The sequence below is a fragment of the Perognathus longimembris genome, chromosome 4 (assembly GCF_023159225.1).
Source record: "Perognathus longimembris pacificus isolate PPM17 chromosome 4, ASM2315922v1, whole genome shotgun sequence".
Taxonomy (NCBI): Eukaryota; Metazoa; Chordata; class Mammalia; order Rodentia; family Heteromyidae; genus Perognathus; species Perognathus longimembris.
Genome location: NC_063164.1, coordinates 16215576 through 16231797, shown reverse-complemented (window position 1 = coordinate 16231797; position 16222 = coordinate 16215576). Strand labels below are relative to the sequence as shown.

General features: G+C 53.3%; 1 protein-coding gene across 1 annotated transcript in view; it reads right to left on the bottom strand.

Annotated features, from left to right (window-relative positions):
- Positions 1 to 12681: 12681 nt before the first annotated feature.
- The window catches only part of Tns1 (tensin 1), a 160634-nt gene continuing 157093 nt past the window's right edge, over positions 12682 to 16222 (bottom strand). The window contains exon 28 of the mRNA XM_048344792.1: positions 12682 to 16005. The gene's annotated coding sequence lies outside the window, so the exon portion shown is untranslated. The remainder of the gene's footprint in view (positions 16006 to 16222) is intronic.

Here is a 16222-nt window from a genome sequence, read left to right as displayed (position 1 = left end):
CATATACAGAAAATGGCCAGAAGTGGCGCTGTGGCTCAAGTGGCAGAGTGCTAGCCTTGAGCAAAAAGAAGCCAGGGACAGTGCTCAGGCCCTGAGTCCAAGGCCCAGGACTGGCCAAAAAAAAAAAAAAGAGTTAAGAGATCGGAAGGCCATCTAACAGCTCAGAAGTCTGAGAGCGGAGCCCTGGAAAGATCAAACAGTCTAGGCAAAACAGAGGTTCAAGTTTCTACCCAAAGTATGAGCTGCTTGTGCACAAAATGTTTAAGACCCTGGAGATAAGATGGAAATCTATGTTAATCTATGAAAATCTATGTTGGAGTGTTTATTGCTTCCCTCTGCTTCCTAAGGGAGTCAGTTATCACTTGTATACAAACTATGCCTCCTGTTAATGGTTGTAACTTCTAAGATATTGATACCCAAGTCTCTGAATGTACCTGTAGTCACCTTTCCTGTACTGAACTAAATGAATAAGCTTATTAACAGGTTCAGAGGCCAGTAACCTCTGGACCCCCTGATCCCCCCTTTCCTATCCTTGCTCTCCTTTCCCAGTTCCTTGGCCCTAGTATCCTATCCTTCTGCTGTCCCTAGTTACGGTTAGCAACAGTTTTCCTTTCCTTCTTAGACACTAAATCTGACTACATTCCTACCCAAATTTCCTTACAGTAAGGTGTAATCACATGACTAAGTTCCCGCCGAAGGAATATAAAAGAAGTGACACCGCCACTTCCAACCTGCACAGAATGGGTGACAGGAAGACCTTATTGATCTGTGGTTGAATTCAAAATGCTTCCATCAGACTAAATCAATGATGGGCCTGCCAGCCTGTCCACTCTCCAACCCAGTGCTGTTTTATGATCAGTTGTGTTTCTAATCTTCCAGTATTATCCTAACAAATACAGCAAATAAAAGCCCACACAAACTATGTGAATGTAAAAGGGGAGTAAACAAGTGAAGAAATTGGCTCCTTTGTAATGGAGGCTCTGGGTACATTTCCATCATTTTTATAAGTTGTATGACAGGAAATAAGAATGTATTTTATAGCCAGGACCAGTGGCTCATGCCTGTAATCCTCAGGAAGTTGAGGTCTAAGGAATCACAGGTTGAAGCCAGTCCAAGCAGGAAAGTCTGTGAGACTCTGATCTCCAATTAACCAGCAAAATGTGGAACTGGGGCTATGACTCCAGTAGTAGAGTGGCAACTTGGAGCAAAAAGCCCAATGACAGTACCCAGGCCCTGAATTCAAGCACTGGGACAGGCAGAAAGAAAGAGAAGGAGGGAGGGAAGGAGGGAGGGAGGAAGAAACTTACATAAAGATATACATAATATACCAACTACATATAATTTTAAAGAGGGACTAAATGTAACTAGTATGGTGCAGAAAGCGAAAGGAAGGGTATAAGGGAATTAGTTCTCACCTGTCAAGGCATAAAATGACTGAACAACTTCTATAACTGATCATCAAAAATTGAGAATATACCATGGAAGAGGGAATCACAAACAAGCAGTACTTGGAAACAGAAACTGCATTTCCTCTGGATCATGGACTGAGGTAAGCAGGGCCTCGGAAGGAGCTCCTTGATGAGGGAGCTGACCAGCCGCACAGGGAGAGGCCTGGGCTCAAAGGGCCACTGGTTTGGCTTAATAGTCAGTGTCAATGTCATGAAATTCATGAGTTTGTCTTTTTTTGTTTTTTGGCAGTCCTGGGGCCTGGGCACCGCCCCTGAGCTTTTGCTAAGGCTAGTTTTCTACCACTTAAGCCACAGCTCCACTTCCAGATTTTGTGGGTGATTAATTGGAGATCAGTCTCATGGACTTTCCTGCCCAGGCTGGCTTGGAGCCTTGATCCTTAGCTCTCAGCCTCTGGAGTAGCTAGCATTACAGGTGTGAGCCACTGGCACCCAGCATGAGTTTGTCTTTGAATTTTGGTTTTCCAATTTAAAAATCCAATGAACCCATGGAGCAAGCCCATAAGTAAAGAGATGCACAATGTGCTTGTCTGTGATTCCTTCTACCATGCGCATGAAGCTGTTGGCAATGTCCCACGAAGCCAGAATCCAGAGAAAGCCCTCTACATGGACATCAGGTGGGTATCTGGTAAGAATGCCGCTTCTGGGACAGCTCTGGGAGGCCACACTTACGGGTTGCAACCACCATCTACTTTGAACTCAGAAAGAACAATAGTGTTCCAAGACACACAAGTGACCAAAAACACCTACCAGATTCTTTCTTATTACTGTAATCTCCTAACCCTCTGAATTGAAGATGATGATACAGGAAGAGAGAGAGAGAGAGATCTATTGTCCTGGTCCTTCCGGTCCCCTTTTACTCTATCAGTCAGCCTAAGACAGAGAAGGTTGGAGAATATTTGGTGAGATAGAAGCCGTTGAAATAGTTTGGGAGACAAAGTTCCACTGACTACATGAGCTATGGGATATGAAGGGAGTCATTTTCATGATTTTGCATGAATATAATGGGATCCCCAGTAGATGCGGAAGGATTTTCATTTTTTAAATAGCAATATGAAAATAGAAACAACTCTCCATTTCACTTAGACTGGTAAAATGTTGACCTATAGGAGGTGATAAGTTATGCATCTATAATGTAAGAGTGATCATTTTTTAAACAAATCTATGTAAGTCAAGAGCTGGTGGTTCACACCTATAATCCTAGCTACTCAAGAGGTTGAGATTGTGGATCACAGTTCAAAGCCAGCACAAACAGAAAAGTACTTGTGAGACGCTTACCTCCAATTAACCACACAAAAGGCAGAAGTCTTGCTGTGGCTCAAAGTGCTAGAGCACTAGTCTTGAGCAAGAGAGCTCAAGGACAGCACCCAGGCCCTGAGTTCAAACCCCGCAACTACCAAAAATAAAAATCGTCTCTACAAGTAAATGCATGCAGATCATTAGACAAATAAAATATAATTCTCAAAATGTTCATGTAATGCACAGGAAGCTAGCAAAGAAAAACAGAGAAACACATACATACACAAATCAAATAGGTGCCTAACAACAGTTGAATGAATATGAATAAAGAAAATGTGGGGCTGGGGATATAGCCTAGCGGCAAGAGTGCCTGCCTCGGATACACGAGGCCCTAGGTTCGATTCCCCAGCACCACATATACAGAAAATGGCCAGAAGCGGCGCTGTGGCTCAAGTGGCAGAGTGCTAGCCTTGAGCGGGAAGAAGCCAGGGACAGTGCTCAGGCCCTGAGTCCAAGGCCCAGGACTGGCAAAAAAAAAAAAAAAAGAAAAAAGAAAATGTGCTTTACATACACAATAGAGTTTCATTCAGCCATTAAGAAGATGAAATCCTGTTGTTTACAGGAGATAGAACTGGAGGTCAGCAAACTAAGCAAAATGCACCAGACTCAGAAAGACACAAAGTCTTTCATCTACAGAAACTACATTTAAAAAGAAAAGATATGATTTTTGAGGGGCCAGTGGCTCACATCAGTAATCCTAGCTACTCAGGAGGCTAAGATCTAAGGATTGTGGTTCAAAGCCAGCCAGGAAGGGAAAGTCTGTGAGAGTCTTATCTCCACTCAACCAGAAAAAAAAAGGCCAGTAAGTGAAGCTGTGACTCAAGAAGCAGAGAGCTAGCCTTGAGCGAAAAATCTCAGGGATAGCACCCAGTCCTTGAGTTCAAGTCCCAGTGGCACAAAAAGAAAAGAAGGAAAGGGTGGACATGAAGGGAGGAGGGAGAGAGGGCGGGAGGGAGGGAGGGAGGGAAGGAGGGAGGGAAGGAGGGAGAGTGCTTGGAATAAGGAAAGAGTTGATGGTAAGGGGAGCAGGGATGAGAGGAACTGGATGAACCTGATCAGGCTGCATTACATGCATCTACAAACTCATCTCTATTTTGTACAGTCACTATCTGCTAAGAAAATGCAAAAAAAAAAAAAGCACATAAATTTCTATAGCAGCTTTTGTTGTAATTGTTGTAATATGTCCTCCACAGGATGGAGCAAAAAGACACTCACAAAAATGAACAAGAAGACACAGATACCAACTATTTGTAGAGCTTTAGTCCTAATAGCTAAAGACCGGAAACAATCCCTCTACGCTGACATACATTTCTATCAGGTGACCTTTGCTGAGTGGATGTTACTGTATAAAAACCAGCCCCATGCTTTGCATGGAAGCAAAGCTCTTCTGCGTGGCCGCGGCCCATCATTACAGCCTGTCCTGGACACAGTTACCCAGACACCCCACAGCTCTGCCTGTGCACACGGGCCCACCGCCTCTACCCACTTTGACACTTTCCTCTGAATTTCCTGCAAGTCAAATCCCAAGTCAGAAGGGACCTCCTTCTAGAACCTTCTTTGAACTTCTACTTCACACAAGCTCTCTCTCTGTCTCTGTCTCTCTTACTCTCTCCACCCCCCCCCTCTCTCTCACACACACACACACAGACACACACACAGGCTGAGTTCTGCACTTCTATCTTCTGTTGTAATTTCTCATCACACCTGCAGCTTTTGGACATGGCTGATGACCCTTGACACTGAACACATAAAGTGGGTTGATTCTCATTATGCATGACTTCCTGTGAATTTTAGGATTCCACACCCCCCCCCCCCGCCGCGGGCCAGTCCTGAGGTTTGAACTCAGAGCCTGGGGCGCTGTCCCTGAGCATCTTTTGCTCAAGCTAGCACTCTACCACTTGAGCCACCTCATTCCTTCTGGCTTTTTCTGTGGTTTAATTGGGGATAAGAGTCTCACAGACTTTCCTGCCTGGGCTGGCTTCAAACCATCATCCTCAGGTCTCAGCCTCCTGAGCAGCTAGGATTACAGGCGTGAGCCACCAGCACCCAGCTAGGATTTTTTTTTTTAATTTCACATCTTTAGCCTCCATCCACTAGATGTGAATATAATCCACACCTCTCCATCACCAACTGACACAGATGGCTCGCTGGCTGGGCAGCCCACACCACTGCCATCTGAAAAGCTCTGGTGGGGTTGGAGGCATGGCTCAGTTGGTAAAGCTCCAGCCAATGGGCAAAAACAGCAGGAGCTCAAGTCCCAGTCTAGGACCTAAAACAAAGAAAAGGAAAGAAGCAAAGCTGAAGTGTTCTGCAAGATCAATAAGTGACATCCCCTTGGCATAGCTGACTTCAGCAACAGTTGCAACGCATCCAAAGTCAGCAAGGTGGAAATGCAAACACTGGAGACAGAGCTCATGGGACGCTGACTTCCCCCCTGTGGCTGTCAACCCCTGCTCACCACGCACCTGCGAGGAGGCCTCCAGCCCGGAGATGAGAAGCGCAGCGCGCTGGGGAGCTCCTTCTCAGGACAGGCAGAACGGAGAGCGGGATGCCATCCTCCTGGGCACACTCGGGCTGTGCCGGGGACGGGGCCACCGGCTCTGCTTCTCCTCTCAAACTCCCAGCCAGGATATAAAGCAAGACTTCTTAGGTGGAGGGAGGGGTGAGGAGGGGCGGGGGCTGGCCTGGGAGCCCTTCAGGGGGAGGCATGGCACTGGTCCAGCTCTGCCTGCCTCCATCATGCCCCCAGGGCATCCCTCTCTGCCTCCTGCATCGGCGGTGCAGGCATGGACCGCCACGACCACCCCTGCATGCCTGGAGCCTGGCACGGGCTGCACGCATAGTGGCAGGAGTTTGGTTCATCCAAGCCCTGCTCTTGATGCTTTCACCATTGAGTGCCTGTGATCCAGAGGATGCCCAAAGAGAGCCACACTCCGTGCTGTGGGACCTGAGGGTCGCTCCTCTGGGAGCCCTTCCCCCTGGCTCCTGGACTGTGCTCACCGCAGAGATCCTGGCAGCTGGCAGAGGTGCCTGTGTCTCCTTAGCTGCGGCCACCTGGGCTGCCTGGGCCACCAGGGCCACCTGGGGAAATCCCTCTGCACTCCTGGGCTCAGCCTTGCAGTACCAAGCTGTGACCACAAGGGGGCGGACATTCCCTTCCCAATGCCTGGGCGGCCACATCCTTCAAACCCACATCCCTGGGACCCCACAGAGGCAGGAAGGAAGCAGAGGCCGGGAAGGGAGGCCTGCAGGCCAAAGCTGCCTGTTTGGCTGACTCTAGATCTAAAGAAGGACACGGGCGGGCACGAGCTGCCTCTCTGTGGCTTGTCCTTCCCCTTGCCTGTATCCCTTTCAACCCAGCCTCTCACCATTCCCTCCAGAGCCAGAAGAGGGGACCCTCCCTCCCCAGCGCCACCCCAAAGCTGCCCCCTAAGACTATGCTCCCCTCTGGGACTCACGAAGGGGTCCTATATCCTTCCTTCCCCAAGATGCCCAAGAGACTGCCTGGCCTGGCAGCCATTCTCCAATTCCCTGTATATGGACCCCCAAGGGTTTCATCACGGCCACTGCAAAGGTGAAGGGGAATCCAGTGGCCACCAGGATTACCCAAACCCCAGATTCCAGTCTCTCAGACCGGCCCTGGTTCTCCTCTGATCCTAGGGGACTTGGGCTCTGCTCCCTTCCCAGCTCCCAGCTTGCTCCCGCCAGCACCGCCCGAAGCATTTGCTAGAAGGCCGATGTGAGCTCACAGATGCCAGCATTGTACCAACAGCTGGTCACTCTCTGTCTCCCTGAGCCGTGGTTTTTCTCATCTGTGCAATGGGATAGAATGTGGCCTCCTCCTGGAGTTTCTGTGAAATTCTGTACTGAGGTGGAAGTGTGGCTGGAGTGCTAGAACACACGGCTAGCAAGCATAGAGGCCCTGGGTTCACACTCCCGTACCAACGGCACACAGAAAGAGCGAGAATGAAACAGGGAGCGGTCCTGTGCACGACACACAGGGCCGGCAGTGGGCTGTGTTACCTTCTCTGTATCCCACACACGCGCTAGTGTGTGCGTACACATACTACATGTGCACAGCTCTCCCACTTTGTACACAAGGAAACCGGGGTGCAGAGTGATCAACTCTGCCTGGCGAGGACGTAGCAGAGCTTATCCACGGGCCCAGATCAGAGATGGCCTCAATGGCCGGTCCTCTGGGCCACACAGAGCCTCCGCGTGTCACGTTCGGGCTGCAGCCAAGTGTGGCTGCTTTCGGTCCTCCATCTGACTCCGCTTCTGCCCCCGCAGCCACCATGGTGCCTTTGCAGGGAAACCAGTCCAGTCCATGTGTGCTGCTTTGGAGGTACTGGTGTTTGAACCCAGGTTCCTGGTCCTTACTAGGCGGGTGATCTCCTGCTCCAGTCACACCTCCCGGCATTTTGGCTCTGATTACTTTTCCCATTGGCTCTCCATTCTGGCTTGGGCAGGCCTGGACTGTGATCCACCTCTTTAGGCGCCTGGCTACAGACAGGCATGAAGTGCCACGCCCAGCTTTGACAGCGTTTGAGATGGGATTGTGTGAACTTTTGGGCCCATGCTAGCCTTGTACCTCAGTCCTCTGGCTCTCTGCCTCCCAAGTAAGTGGGGCTACAAACGTGAGCCATCGTGTTCGGCTCCGCTTTTCATCAATTACTCTTCCCCAGGCAGAGACGTGGGCAGGTGGACGAGAGCAGAGGCCTGGGAGTCATGGAAGAAGGGTGAAGTTCATCGCCATTGCCATTTCCTAGATGATCGGACAGGAGTGACACTTGCCCCTCCTGCCAGCTTGATGTAGAGGGCAAAGGGCAGGCCAGCTGCAGGGGGCTACAGGGAGTGAGTCCGCACACCAGGGAGCAAGCTGATGAGCTCGGGCTCAGAGGGGCAATGGCTGATCTGGGAGAGGAATGATCCTGCCCATTCCCCGTGTGTCCAGAACTGTGTATCCAGTGCCTCCTCCGTAGAGCCACACCCAGGGGCCCTTCCTATCTCCTGCCACTTCTGGCTGGCCCTGCCCTGTGCTGGTCTAGCTATGACTGGACCCAGATACTAAAGATGGGAAGAGAGGCCACCAGGTCTCTCTCTGTCCTGCAAACTCCTCGGGAACTTTTAATCAACAGAACGCCTCTCTAAGTGTCCAATTACTCCCTGCTTCCAGCTGTCAATTAATGGACTCCTGGGCCCTTGCAAAGTGCCCCCCTCCCCCCCCCCACCTCTTTCTTCTAAATTGGACAGGAAAGGACTGTAACTCCTAGATTGGCCACTGGAGGGCGTGCTAGGCACACCCACCACAGCACCAGGACGCTAGGAATGCCTTTAGTTCTTGGTTGTTTTTTTTTTGTTTTTGTTTTTGTTTTTGCCAGTCCTGGGGCTTGGACTCAGGGCCTGAGCACTGTCCCTGGCTTCTTCCCCCTCAAGGCTAGCACTCTGCCACTTGCGCCACAGCGTCGCTTCTGGCCATTTTCTGTATATGTGGTGCTGGGGAAGCGAACCTAGGGCCTCGTGTATCCGAGGCAGGCACTCTTGCCACTAGGCTATATCCCCAGCCCCTAGTTCTTGGTTTTGGGGAGTAAACCAAAGGATTTCGGGTTCACCCAGCACTTACCCCTAAGAACTCCTGCTCCTGATGTTGCTGGGACACCTGGAGATTGAGACGTGCTTGGTCTCAGCACCTGTAGCCAAGCCCAGTCTACTGTTGCCTCGTCTGGAGAGGGTGACAGACGGATGATTACAAACAAGGGGGAGACCCAGAGAACTAGATTGGGGGGGAGGGGGAGAAGGGGGGATGTAGACAGGAAGCAACACGTGAAGGTGAGAAGCCTCAAGGAGGAAACCTTGAACAGCTTCCTCCGCCCCCCACCCCGCCCCCCTTCCCACGGGCCCAGTGTCTGCGGTGACCACAGGACAGCGAGGAGTGAATAATGCCCAAGAACCCAAGTTGTCCCCACGTGCCTCTATCTATGCTGGGCTGCAAACACTGAGGGAGGCATGTACCCCCTCCTCGTGGGGGGGCCCTGCACTCACTCACTCTTGTCCCCAAAGAGGAACAAGGATGACTTTGAGAAGCAGTTTAAGAACCTTCTCCCAGGGACCCCTAGACGCCATCCTGAGGTGGTATTGGACTGTGGACCAGCCAGCCGCCTCCTTCTAGAAATTCTCACCCCAGCGCACCCCTTGCATAACTTGCCCATCCTGAAGTTATCAGAACCACAAAGCTGACTGATGCCGGGCCCCTGAGCACCTCCGTGAGGGAGAGCCTCGATTTGAGAGACTTTGATGGCTACCTGAAGTGATGGGAGTTCCTGAAACCCTGAACCAGTGTTCTAACCCTGCAGCGCTCGAGTTAAGGAGAGCTTCAGTTTGTTCCAACATGGCAACACTTTCCAGGGATGGGACCTTTGGAAAAATGATCTTTCGTGCGTGCATTAATACTAGGGCTTGAACTCAGGGCCTGGGCACTGTCCCTGAGCTTTTGTGCTCATTGTTGGCACTCTTACTATTTGAGCCCCAGCTCCACTTCCAGCTCTTTGGGGGTTACTTAGAGGTAAGAGTCTCCTAGACATCCCTGCCCGTGACGGCTTCGAACCTTGATCCTCTCAGATCTCACCCCCGCTCCGTTTGTCAAAGCTCTAGTTTTCCTTCACTCGATGCCCAGGCTCATTTTATGAGTTGACGGAGACAGCACGTAATTGAACGCCTACTACAACATCTGATGTACTGGGAAGGCTGGACAGAGGCTGGGGTGGACAGCCCTGTCCTTGCAGGACGCTGCCCGCCTGCCCCCCACCCCCGACTCGGGGCCTTCACGCAGGTCCTCTGCGCATGCGATCAGCTCCCAGTCTCCACAGGGGACACAGCCCAGCTGAAGGAAGGGGCCACACTCCCTACCCAACCCTCTCACCTCCCCAGCTCCCCCACACTGGCCTCACAAAGCCCCCTCCCCATGAAGAGAGGGTGGCCCACCCACCACGGGTCCATACCACGGTCATTCCTCTTGGGGACTTCCAGTCCAGTGATGGAGAAAGGGAGAAAAAAGTCAAAGAAATAATACACTAACATTTACTGAGCACGCACTATTGGTTAGGTGCATGTCTACCCTGCTTTGTTTTTGCAGGGATAAACACTCAATGCCAGTGGCTGTTTTCAGTTGAGTACCAACCACTGCCTGCTGCACCCCCCCCCCCATTTACAGATCTGGAAACGGGGCCACTGCAAGTTCAAGCAACTTGCCCAAGGTCTCACAGCTGGTAGGGAGTGAGCCCGAATTTGAACTCCGGGAGTGACACCAAACAGCCTGCTCATTTAACCACTACTCTGGCTTTAGAACTCGAGAAGGTACATGAGGTCAGGCATCCCACAACCCTCCTGCCCCGGGGCCCTTGGCCTCTGTGTTCTCTGGGATTGAAACACCCTCCCTCTCCTCTTCGCCCAGTCAACTCCTGTGTACCCTTTGACCTTGAGCACTGAGGTAAAAGGGACACCTCTGCCCCCACCCCCAGGCCATCCCATACCCATACCGTTCCTCCAGCGTGCTTATTCCAGTCCGATTTATTCCCTGAGCCCGTGTCTCCCCTCTCATTTGACCCAGAGTGCCGTAAAAGAGACGCTGATAAAGCAATGCCCGCACCCAGTGGGTGTTCCACCGACATCGCTGGATTGATTGGCTGAGTGACTTACCCGGTGGCAGTCCCGAGCCTCCTCTCATCCGGAAGCTTCACGGGCGGAGGCTCCCCTGGGCTCTTCCAGGACCCCTGTGTCCCCTGCCCCTCACCCACCCTGCTCTTCACCACCCAAAGCAGCCCGCGTCCCGGGTCAGGGCTGCACAGGATGTGGGGTGCAGGGTCCCCCTGGGCTGCCAGGGCAGCTGGGGCTCCTGTGGGATAAACCACGATGCTTGCTTTCCCCAGAGCCGTGGAGATCGACTCCCCAGCTAGCTGGGCACTGGGTGCTGCTGAGAAGGGGCCAGGAGGGAGACATCCACAGGGAGACACAGCGCCCCCCAGCGGGGCTGCGCCGCGGGCGCACGGAGGGCGGCTCCGCGCAGGCTGTGTTCCCGCGCCCGTGTCCACCCATGTGCCCGTGGGTGACTCTGTGTCTGTGTGTGCCCTTCTGTGACTGTGTCCACGTAGCTGTGCACGTGTGCGCAGGTGCACGTCTGCGTACACATACCCGTGTGTGTGTTCCTGCATGTGTGCATTGTGCATCCGTGTTCCTGTGCCTGTGTGCTGCATGCACATCAATGTGTGTGTGCATGCGTGTGCGTGTGCCCGTATACATCAATGTATGTGTAGGGGGCATGTTCACGCCTATGTGTGCATCAGTGTGTGAAGGCATAAGTATGTGCATTTGTGTGTAAGTGTCTGTGTATGTGTGTGCCTCAGTGTATGCATGTGTTCACGCACATGTCGGTGGCAGGGACACACATGCGGCACCTGTGTGCCTGGTCCTGGTTGGTATTAAGAATGGCCCAGGGGCTGGGGATATGGCCTAGTGGCAAGAGTGCTTGTCTCCTATACATGAGGCCCTGGGTTCAATTCCCCAGCACCACATATACAGAAAACGACCAGAAGTGGCGCTGTGGCTCAGGTGGCAGAGTGCTAGCCTTGAGCAAAAAGAAGCCAGGGACAGTGCTCAGGCCCTGAGTCCAAGCCCAGGACTGGCCAAAAAAAAAAAAGAAAGAAAGAAAGAAAGAAAGAAAGAATGGCCCAAGTTCTGAATTGCTCAGAAACTACTAAGTGGGGAGCACCGGGGCAACCACTACCCCACCTCCTCCAGATTGCAGATCTCCTTGTGTGGCCCGGACCAGGACAGAGATCTGTGCCAAGCAGGGCAGCTCAGGGCCCTACGCACCTGCCCTGGGTTCCTGCTGGGGACAGGGAGTGTTGGGGATTCATCTTGGCCTTAAGGGGGGGAAGGGCGAGGAGAGCACTCCCGAGACGCCGCCCTTCCCCCAGCCCTGGGGCAGTGTGGAAGTGAGCCACACCTATCTCCTTCTGGGTCCAGAACCAGAAGGGGTAGCTTTGAGACCATCCCCCACCTTGCACCAGTGCTCCCTTTTCGCATGGGCTTTGCACAGAGGGCGGTACTTGGGAAGTGATGTTAGCCCATGAGGGAGGTCCTTGGGAGCTGCTCTTGGACGGACAAGCTCGCCAGCCTATCGCCAGCTCATGCTCAATCCTCGTCATCATCATTATATTACTGTGAGTCCCTCCCGATTAAACCGGATTGCTCTCCAAAGCGTCTCCGAGATCCGTCTGCGCCTGGCTTCCTTGGTGGGTAAGGAGGGAGGAAAAGGGGATCTCGTTCGGCCACGTGCACCTTAGGCTAGCCCGTGTCCCTTCGCTCCACCTTGGCCGCCCGCGGGTCGGGCGCCCAGGGGAGAGGGTGAAAAGGGGAGCACTGATAAGGGAGTAAGCTTAGCATCCCCGCACCGGGAGAGGTAAATCTAGCCCGGCAAGGGAGAGGCACCCTTCTCCTTGCAGGAGCCGCCTGGAGCCTCCTGGAACGCCTGGAGCGTGGACAAAGCCCAACAGCCGGCCACCCCACCCCACCCCACCCCACCCGGGCCTGAGACCCGAGCCGCCCAGAACCTCCTCCCTGCTCCCGCCATCCGAGCTCCTGGCACCAGTTCTGCCCACCCTTCTCAGCCACTTGGTTCGAGAAACTTATTCCTTCTTCTTTTTTATGACTTGGAGTTTCCTTCCAGGTAAAAATGTGCGGAAGAAAAACCCTCAGGGCTCAGGACCCAGCTTTCAGTGGTGGGGAGACTCCAGACCCATCACCCCAGGACCCACAGAGCTGGAGCTCAAGAGAGACCCCCCCTTCTGCCTGTTGCGGACCGGTCAGAGCACACACCCCCACCCCCCCGCCCAAAACAACACAGCGAGAGAGCACAGTGTGGATTTGTCTTTAGCTTTATCTCTGTAAGGCCGTACAATAGATGGCAGGAGGCCAGGCGCTGTACAGGAGTGGGCAGAGCATTAGTGTACATACATTCACGTCTGGGAAGAGGCGCACACGGCAGGGTTTATACAAGGTGGCAGAGGTTATAGTCACCACGATACAAAATATAAAGTACATTTCCATCTATATAAATACGCAGCTGGGGGGAGGGGGAGGGAGGAAGGAGGGGAGAGACCGGGACTGCTTTTCCAAGGGTGGGCTTGTGACATTGGGAATCGCTTACATTTGCTTTGAATGTGCCACACACATGCACAAACCAAATGTGGACACGCAGGAGAGTGCCACCCGGGGTAAACATGGATCAGAAGACAAAACCCAAGACGTCACTCAAGAGCAACCTCGCCGCTGAGAAGAGCCAGGTTGTGCCAGTAGCCTGAGACCATTTCGATCTCGATTCCTCTCGCTGCTGTGTGTCCCACTGAACGTGACATCCCACCACCTACCACGTCCGGCCCCCACCCCTAAGTTCTCTAAAGAGATGAACACAGTACGCTCACACACATTCACACTTGCACGCACACACACATGCACATCCCATGTTACCACTGACCAAGGAAACACAAGTCTCAGGATCCCCGAGCCTGAGGCTGGGTAAAACACAGCTCTAGTGCTCTGCCCCCCATGTTTTTCAAGGACCCCCCAGCTGAGGGGGACGGGGAGGGGATGGCTGCTTCCTGTACCCAACTTCCCCTCAAGACCTAAAGCTGGGGAAAAACCAAATGAGGAGGGAGGAATCCCAGGAGGTAAGGCTGGAGGGCCATGTATCACACTCGGGGTTCCCTTTGTACCCCACTGGGCAGCACAGGGAGCTGGTTCTACCTCTGCCCAGGCCCTCAGAACAAGGCAGAAGAGTTGCTGCTCTTCTGCCTCCTGCAAACTTTTATTGAGTGATCACAGCCCCCCGCTCCCCCAGTCACACATAGCCAGTCTCAATACATCGGCAGCCCCTCAAGAACCCGGGGAAGGGGGGCAGGAATCCTGGCCATCGATGTCCACAGCCATCAGAGGTGCCGGGGAAGGCTCCCGTGAGAGAGGGCAAAGGCCAAACCTAGGACTGAGATAGCAGGCGGGGGCCTCGGTCCCTCTGAGGTGACCGCTCCATTACTCTCAGGCCCAGTTCCTTCCTCTGGGCCCCTTGGGAAGAGCCACAAGGACCCCAGAGGGCCCTTACCAAATCAGAGATGTCCTTTCCTGACCTCCTGTCTCCAGGTTGCGGCTGGGACAGAGCCCCCAGGCCGCTCCCCGAGACCCGCTGGGCAGCCAGAGGCAGCCCGGCTTTGCCACCATCCTGTCTCGACATCTCAGGCTGGCCATGTCTGTCCTGCTCTTTCCCTCCATGTCTCCCAGACCCTTGTTCAATCCCTGGACCCACATTCAAGATCAGACAGCACTCTTCCTGCTGACACGCAGACTCAACAGCCAACGACGGCAAACCACGTCAAGGGAGGGGACGCTAAACACTTAGAAAATAATAGCAATGAATCAAAGTGCTTTCTTTTAAAGGAAATCTTTGGCAAGAGTAGACTGCAGGTGCGGAGTGGTTCGTGTGTGCATGTGTGTGTGTGTGTGTGCACGCAGGTGTCTGTGCGTATGGGTGTGCACATGCCCAGGCCCACCTGTGAGACAGGGAGAGGAGAAGGGCAGCAGGCTATGGTGTCGTCCCCCAAGTGGGGCTACTGTGAAGTCTGCATGCCCCTTCCCACGTCATTCTTCTGGAAAGGCTGACGCCCTTAGGCTCCCATGGCCTCCAGAGGCATGCTGGGAATAACTGACCCACTCTCCAGTGGGGTCCCTGGTTTTCCCCACAGCTCTCGCGTGGTGAGGGCCTGACATACAGGGGCTAGCCACACTGAGGAGGGGCATACTGGTGGGCTCTGGTGGGAAAGCAAGTGTAAAAGCTGACCCCAGACACAGACCCAGAGGGGGCATGAGACCCCACCCAGCTTCAAGCACATACAGGACACCCCGACCGGAAGAGCCCCTGGACTGTGCAACATAGGATACAGTATTTACAAAGAACGGGCAGAGGACTTTTCCTATCTCAGAAGAAGGACTCTGGGGTCCACGGGGAATGAAGAGAGGGGCCACGGGGCATTGGTTTGAATTATCCCAGAAGGAAGGACACTTGAGGAGGCGCTCGGTCACTAAGCCCAAGGTTTTATCCTTTGGGGAGTCTGCCCCTGCTCCCCGTCTAACTGAGATGCTTCCCAGCTCCCTGAAATATACCTTCTCCCTACCCCCACACAGACACAGCTCCCTGGAGGAGAAAAGAATCACAAAATAGACAGCACCCCCAGCCGCACACAGCTGGGTCTTACCACACTCACACACTTGCTCTGGCCCTCGGTCACAAGGTGCTCTCTACTCATTCCGGGAGCTGGGCCCCTGGATTGCCAGAAAATAGTGGGGGGGGGGGGCGAGCAAGAGGGTTAGACTCGTGCACCCCTTCACCACGGAGCCCTACAGCTCTAGACACAGTCTAGGGAAACCAAGGCCAGGGTTTCTGGCTGTTCCACAGATAAAGGTGTGCAAAGGCTCTACTTCCACTGAAACTGGTTCATGGCCAGAGAGGCCGTAAGGTAATATGGGAAAACAATAAATACTTCTTGTCAATTTACCTATTCCTTTTTTTGTCACCTTTTCTTATATTTTATTAGCTTACAGATTCTGTCAGTATGTCTCACATATATTATATATATATATATTTATATATCAATACAATGCCTCTCTCTAGAGGAACCCCCCCTACCTCCCCCAGAGGCTTTAGAATGGACTCCTGGTGAATTTTCCCTCTGGCTAAGAGTCCTGGAGATGGTGGCCAGGGGTCTCCTAACTGCCCAAATGGATCCTAGACCCTTTAGTCTAAGCGCATACCGTTCATTGGCCCACCACTCGGTGGTCACTGTGGCTTTGCATGGGGGAAACTAAGGCAGAAGGAGAGACAGCAAGGCTTTGGCATTGCAGGTAGGCCACACGGTGCTCTGGTAGCAGCCCAGGACCCTCCAACATCACCCCCCGGGGTACCTGGGTGGAGACTGGGACTCGGGGAGTCCCCGTGTTCTTGCGGAGTGGGGCCTTGGGAAGCAAGCTCCTCGGGATGAACCCCAACAGGAGGACCCTGTAAGGGCAGGGCAGAAAGGCTTGGTCCCCACACCCCAGAAGGCATCATGCAAAGGAGCAAGTCTGAACTAAGGCTGGTGTTGGGGCTCCCAGCTGAGAAAGGAGGCCGAGAAGAAAGGGTAAGGCATTGTCCTGGGCAGCCCCCGCTGGCTGCGATCCACTTTCCTCTGGGAAGGCTGGGGGGCTCAGCAGCTGCCCTGCCTGACAGATCTCTCCCTCTGGTCTGTGATTATACAAATATCTGAGTCTCCACGTCCTCAAACCCAGCTCCAGCTCTGCCAGTGGAGACAGAGGTGACCCTGGACGGGTGCCGCTAGAGGGCAGGAGCAGTGGACCAGCAGAGAGAGAGAAAGAGA